The 7,334-nt window shown below is 46.0% G+C and overlaps 1 long non-coding RNA gene across 3 annotated transcripts in view; it reads right to left on the reverse strand.

Moving 5' to 3' along the window:
* Positions 1–7,334, reverse strand: part of LOC146767559 (uncharacterized) — a 37,038-nt gene that overhangs the window by 7,715 nt on the left and 21,989 nt on the right. The window lies entirely within an intron of this gene.

The raw sequence follows: 7,334 nt of genomic DNA on the forward strand, positions 1-7,334 counted from the left end.
GTGACTTTTGTTGATATTCTTGAAGACTTCTAACATACTGAAAAATACATAATAATAATAATTAATATCTACCTGTCAGATATGACTTCTTCAGTGAAGAACTAAAATGAGAATTATAACTTTTGAGGGAGTTTGCCAAAACTAAAATAAAAGCCAGAAATACACTCATCTGTAACCATAAGGTCAACTTATCTCACAGCACTTGTAAAAACATGAATGACATAATGTTCCCTGGGTAGTTCTGTGACGGCCAAATTTTTATACGGAAACATTGCAAAGAGCCTTGCAAAAAATCAGGATTAATTCACAGCTCTCAGTAATACTGAATAAACTCCACAGGGCAGGTCTGGCAAACCCCTCCATGCTGGTCCAGAAGGGACATCTGGCTGTGACATGAGGGTGCATTAGGGAAAGCCCTGGGGAATCACCATCCCCCTTAGTGCCTGGCTTACTGGAGGAAACCACAAAACCATCAGAAGAGGAGATGTAGCAGATCACTGTGGAGCAAAGCCAGTCTGTAGTGAGCTACTAATGGCTACACAGTAGTTAATCCCACAGGAGCAGCATGAACCAAATCAGCAGTTCTCAGGACAATGCTATGATTTGGGTTTAGTGAGGAAAGTGCTGATGATAGAGACATAACAGAGCCATCCATCATAGTCCAAATAAAGAACTACATGGGGTTTTTCTTTAGGGTTTGGGTTTTTTCAATATATCAGTGTGCATACAGAAAGGATGGATTGTTTGGAAATTGTTTCATTTCTCTAGAGGAATGGAGATCCCAGAAGTTTTTATTCCTTCAGCTGATGGTGATAGACAATCTTGGATGCTCAGTACCTTTCAAAATCAGGTCACAGACATGAGACAGATTAGGGCCTCATTTTCAGTTATCTTTTTTTAAAAAGATCTGGGTTACAGTCTTGAGAAGTAGAATACTCATAAGAAGTTTGTATCATCTTTCTGCTCCATATAATAAAGAGGCATGTGGTATTTTCTGTAGGTACACACATTCACTTTACAGCCAATCTGAAACAGGTTCAGATGATATAATAGTCAGTGATGTTGCAGCCCTCTTTGAATGAGTTTAGGAAATCATGCTCAAGTCATCATGCCCAAGATGTATGTAGGTGTCTGAAGACTGATGCAATCAGTAGGAGTGGGTGCTTAACTATCTTCACATAGTCAGGACAAAATGGTGGAAAACAGTCTGTTGATACACCTTTCTACAGCTATCGAGGGCAAAGCCAAAACCAGTGACTGCTGTGAACTGCAAGGTTGGGACCCTGCTCAGTGGTGCTGCAAGTCACAGTGTGGATACAGCTAGGACAAAAGGGCACCTCTCACCTGCTGGGATCTTCTCCTAGAAGCCAACACAGCCACGGCTCCCAGTCTCCACAGGACATTCACAAAAGCAAACCTGCACCAGCACGTACCCAGAGGAGCCCCACCACACCCAAAATGCCAAGGCAGCTGCACACACCATCCAGGTGTATCACAGAACCCATTCTTCTCCATTACCATGTGGGATCAGGCCCTGCTTCTGCTTGAAGCTGCCCATGTTCTTGTATGGGCCTGTACTTCACCAATGTTCAGATACAAACCTGTGCATGAATTATTCAAAGGTATCTGTAAAATTAGTTTTGAAAACTGTAAAATACTGATCAGACAACAGGCTGGTAATATCTCCAATGGTTTCATTACCTCAAATGAACCTGAAGAATCAGGAAATGTTTTGCTTTAGTTTCTCTTGAACCAATGAAAAATAAATGTATTCTTCCTGATGCTTCACCTGTGAGTGGTCAGGTCTGCAGGCAGCACTTTACCATCTCCCTGAGCTACGGAAGGGCAGACACTGGCCAAGGAGAGCAACACTTGGGCACTGCCCCTGCTACGTTCAACAGAGCTGCCCTCTGGCATTGGTATTTGGATCAGCCTGGGTGAATTTCTCATTTGAGTCTCAGTTCTGCCACTGCCAAGTTAACAAGTGTTTGTGAAGGGGCATGCTCAGGCTTCCAACACATTAAGAATAATGCTAATGATATTACATTTTGTCTGCAGTAAGGTCTGGTGCTTAGAAAATAAACATCTTGGCTTTGTCTCAATGTTTATCTTCAATAAATACCTCAGCTTTGTCTCAACAATTATCTCTCCACAGCAGACCATTATCCAGTAGCAACATATAATTCATTTAACAGTACTGTTTAAAATATATCCTCTTTGTGCTGCAGAGAAAGGAGCTGTATGTGGGAAATATCAGGGGCCTCATGCATTCTTGGAATTAAAACAGAAATTGAGTCATTTGAGCTATTTTTTATGCTCTCAGCTTTTGTTTTTCTGTTTCTTGTTTTGCACTATACAAGCTCTCTCTGGCTTGTGAGGAGATTGCAGTTGGAGAAATCTGGAAGGCTTCCAGGAAAAGCATATTTTAGGGCAGTCCTGTGTCAGGGCCTATTGCAGGTGATAATAACTGATAAAGGTCCAACATATCACCTGAATCTGCTTCAAACTGATGACAGGGATTTAGGAACAGGTGGGTGTTGGGCTTCTTTGTATCTTCTAAGGAAAAGGTGTGAAAAGGCCCCGATGATAATTGTTACATATTAACAGCATGTTGACGTTTCTGACTGCATGCAAGTCAGCAAGACACCTAGAAGTTAGCAGGGCATTTAAAGGAAAAAAATTCTCAGTTACTCTGGGGGCTGCAGGGGCACTGTGGAAAGAGACCCTGTCATAACTGCAGTGCTCAGTGCAACCAGCTGAGAAAACAGCTCTCTATTACACCTCAGTCTTTTTGTTGTCCACATTCTGTACTCAGCCAAATATGCTGTTAGCACTTAGCAAATATGCAGTAGGGTTAAGGTTCTATTCATTCTCCTGTGCATCACTACAAGCCCAGAGAAACTCTATTAAGGTATCAGAAGTAAATGAGATCGCAACCTGACTTGTGGTCATGACCAGTTAAACTTTAACGAAGGCCTGAAATAGTAGGACCACTCTGAGGTAAAAGGGTGAAGTGATGAAAAGTGGCTGAAGAGGAATGGATGGTGAAAAAACTGAACAAGTAGAGCCCTGGTGTGGATAGAAACAATATTTAATGTCTGCAATCAAAATCACCATGGCTAGATCCTATAAAGAATATAGGTGTCTTGGCGGGGGGAAAAGGAGGAGGAATGCTCAAACTGCTTGAGGCACTTGCAAGCAAGCCTTGTATTTCCCATACACATTTGGTACCTCACTATCAAACCTCAGCATTCCTAGGCTTCTGTGCCACACTCACCCCTGTCTCACACAAGCTGACCTCAGTACCTACTTCATCATCAGCTGAGTGGCAGCTCCAGACAGGAATCCTACCATAAAGGTCTCTTGAAGGGTTGTCTAGTCAATGCACTCTGAATACACCTCATCATTGAATTTCATGTAGCACACCACACACAGCATCCTGTGCCTTGCAGAGCAGTCCAATTATCTTCATACTAACCAACAGTTCGCTTTTATCAGCTTTGGTACTTAATTCTGGTGGCACAACCCACATGAGCAGACAGCATCCCCTGATGCAAAAAGCTGCCTCCACCCTCATCCATCATCAGGTACCACTGCTGCAGCTGCAGGTTGCTCTCTAGTCTGCATTACAGCAGCATGAGGCTTCATGTGGTATTTTAGAAAGGCTCCCTACAGGAACAGTTCTACTGGTATTCCCCATCTCTTCCAAGAAAAATCAGATGGCAATGCCACTAGGGCTGACATTAGCCTACAAGCCACTGGTGTAGTTAGTCATGCCTAGCAAATTTGGCATTTGCTCATTCATTAGGAGAGATGAGCTAGAGGTTCTCCTCCAGAGCTCTGTTATCTCTTCTAGGCAGACTAAAGTAAGTCTAAAATATGAGATTCAGCCTTGTGCCTCAGGAGCACTGGTGGGATGGGGGTTTGGGGGGGGGGGGTGTCTTTGTTTCTATTCCTCTTAAGAATTTTATCTGAAATCTCTGCATAGCTCAGTGAGCATGGACACACCCAAATTCAAATTAAATGATAAGCAGTCAATAAAGAAGAAAATCAGGTCCCTGAGTAGCAGCAATGAGACATGCTTAGAAAACTGAACATAGGCAACAAATTTTTGATACGAACTTCAGTGCAGCCAAAAGTAAAGTCATTCATTAGAGGACAAATCTTTGAGGTCATCCTCACGAGTTAATGGAGCCCTTAGAAGCAGTGAGTCTGCAGGGAGGCCAGAGCAGATAACCCAACAGGAGGAAATGTTTGCTTCAACAAAGGGAATCCTTGTGCATATGAACCTGGGAATTCTGGATGCTGTGGACAAAGCCTGTAACTGATCTCAGTTTAAAAGTGTTCTGGCTTCACACATACAAGCCAAAAAGTTTCAGATGAGAGTTTATTGAATGACTGAGGACTGGAAAATGCATCTTATTGCAAGAGTTTCCACAAGGTGAAGCTCTTCAGTAGAGCAAAGGGAGAGGCTTGTGTAGGTGTAATTTAGGAATACCTGTATTTGAAGCAACATTTTGGAGTGGGCTCTTGCACACATCTGTCTAGACAATCTGCCCTAGAAATAAGGCATGTGGTTTCAGCAGAGAGGAGAAATTAACTGCTGGAACAATTTACATGAAGCAGAGGGTAGATTCTTTATCACTGTGCATAATTTAATTAAACTTGGCTGGTTTATGCAAAGAAAATCAATAGTTCAAACAAGAACAAATGCTGGGAAACACTTTGATCCATGTTATGCAGAAGGACATGTGAGATGATTAATTCTGGATATCAGTCAATGATCCAGCAGTCATGCTGCGCTCTGCTGCCCCTTCACTCTCTACCCTTCAGCACCAGGTCATGTGAGCAGTGGCAGCCAAGTGAAGCATCTCCAGCAATGTCTTCTTCCACCATGAGACAGGGAATCCAGGACCAGCAGGAGTGGGAGAGATAGGCAAGAAGATTTCAGTGCAGGAACGGAGCTTGGAAATTCAGGAATTAATACCATGTTTTTCTAAGGTTGCATAACTGTTGAGCAAGAGAGGAGTGCAGATGTGGGCTGGTAGGATCTAGAATAAATTAATTAGAAATTAAGAGTCTGAGGGCCAGCTGGAAACTTCCTACTCTCAGGAGGCCAGACAGAAGAGGGTATCACTCTGTCCATCCAGAAGAACAACACACAGTATCTGCCTTTCTCTCTTAGACACAAGAAAAAAAGAAAAGAAACATAAACTTTAAAAAAAATACCTCATGGTATTAAAATCATTCCCATGATTAGAACAATGCACAGTTTTCTTCACTTCTAGGGTTTAGAGTGCTGTGTGAGATCCAGACCCTAAAAGGCAAGCAGTGGTCTCCTCTGACCAACCTTGAGAGTGTTGTCTCATGCCTTTGTGAATGCATCCACCGAGGATGTTGCAGTGACCACTCTTGGTAAACTCTCTCTGTGTGTGTGTGTGTGTGTGTGTGTGTGTGTGTGTGTGTGTGTTTCTTCTCGAGCTACTCTTTGCATATCTTCCAGAGATTAAAAAGAAAAATGAGCTAAAAACCAGTACAAATTGCCTAGAAGGTAATCAGAATATTATCTATTCCTTACAAATAATTTAAAAAAACCTTCTGCCCATTTTATAGCATTAACACAGCACTAGCATACAGACAACAAAATTTGTCAAATTGCCAATCCAGATTAAACAAAATATTTGACCCCTGAGTACCCAAATCTCCTGTTTCTTTAAAGAATAGCACTTCATTAGAATTATCTTCAGTGTATTAGTCTAATTTGACAACTATATTACAAATCCCAGCAAAAATTACGATACAACCCTACACAAACTGTGAAAGCTCCTGACTGTGTTTGCTCACTTCTCTGATCTCTCTGTTGTTTATCCTGGGCACAAGATGTATTTCAGCCATCTGAATTTGCACCCCAGGCTTTATCAAACTATCCTTCTCACCATCCCCACCCTGACCTGGAGGAAATACTGTCTATAGGACATTCTGCAAGTCATCAGTAGTGTAGCAACATGCTGCTCTGCCTTTATGTTGCTAGACAGGTAGATAAAAAACCTAGCCCATGTTCCCATCTGGATAAGCTTTAGAAAGGACAAGGAAGCACTGGCACATGTTGCCTGCAGCACTGGTGGAGCCTTTAAGAACCGGTTTGACTGGCATCTGCCAGGATGCAGGATACAGGCTAGTTCATTCTTTCTTCCAACACTATTTTTCTGAATCTAGGATGAAATTCTGCTTGTGATGAACTGTCAAGACCTGCCTGTTCCCTGCAACCTGGGAAACTGAAGAGACACACTTTGGCAAGAGACATAGAGGAAGGGGATTGCAAGTCATGGGAATCATCTTAGAAGAACATCTGGCCCTTACCTAGTACTGTCCAGATAGCAAGTCATTGGTATTGACTGACGCTGGACTCTTCAAACCTCAAAATGAGCAGCAGCAAGCTTACAGACTTTTATGACTTGCATTATTTTTAGCCGCTTACACAGTGCTCATGATTGATCTGCCCGGAGTGGCTCCGCCGCAAGCCCCGAGGGAGGGGAGAGGAAGGGGTTCATGGAGACACACATTTCCGTGGGTGATAAGGTCGCATGTGTTTTGAACCGTAACATGGCAGCTCCTTGTGAAATCCTGTCGGAGCACACCTTTTAAATGCCAAACCAGCACAGCATCAGCAGCACATAAAGAAACATTTGAAAGGCCCTGGCGGGAAGCCAAGGGAACGTGGCTAATGTTTCACCTGACCTCACCCCCTCGCCGGCTGGCTGTGCCCCGGCAGCCCTGCCCGAGCTCCGGCGGGCAGCCGCTCCCTGACTGCCCGCACTGTCTGCCCGGCTGGCAGCGGGACAAGGGAAGCAGAGGCTGAGGCGGGGCGCGGCGGGGCCGGGGAGCGGCGCTGGGCTCCTCGCGGCGGGGCCGGGGAGCGGCGCTGGGCTCCTCACGGCAGGGGAGCGGCGCTGGGCTCCCTCACGGCGGGGCCGGGGAGCGGCGCTGGGCTCCTCACGGCGGGGCCGGGCTCCTCACGGCGGGGCCGGGGAGCGGCGCTGGGCTCCTCACGGCGGGGGAGCGGCGCTGGGCTCCCTCACGGCGGGGCCGGGCTCCTCACGGCGGGTCCGGGGAGCGGCGCTGGGCTCCCTCACGGCGGGACCGGGCTCCTCACGGCGGGGCCGGGCCCCGGCGCTGGGCTCCCTCACGGCGGGGCCGGGGAGCGGCGCTGGGCTCCTCACGGCGGGGCCGGGCCCCGGCGCTGGGCTCCTCACGGCGGGGCCGGGCCGCGCTGCCCCGCCGAGGCTGGCCTCACGGGCAGCCGTGCGGGAAAAGCTCGTCAGCCTCTGCCTTTC

This window comes from Lonchura striata, chromosome 4, assembly GCF_050655825.1.
Source record: "Lonchura striata isolate lonStrDom1 chromosome 4, ASM5065582v1, whole genome shotgun sequence".
Classification (NCBI taxonomy): Eukaryota; Metazoa; Chordata; class Aves; order Passeriformes; family Estrildidae; genus Lonchura; species Lonchura striata.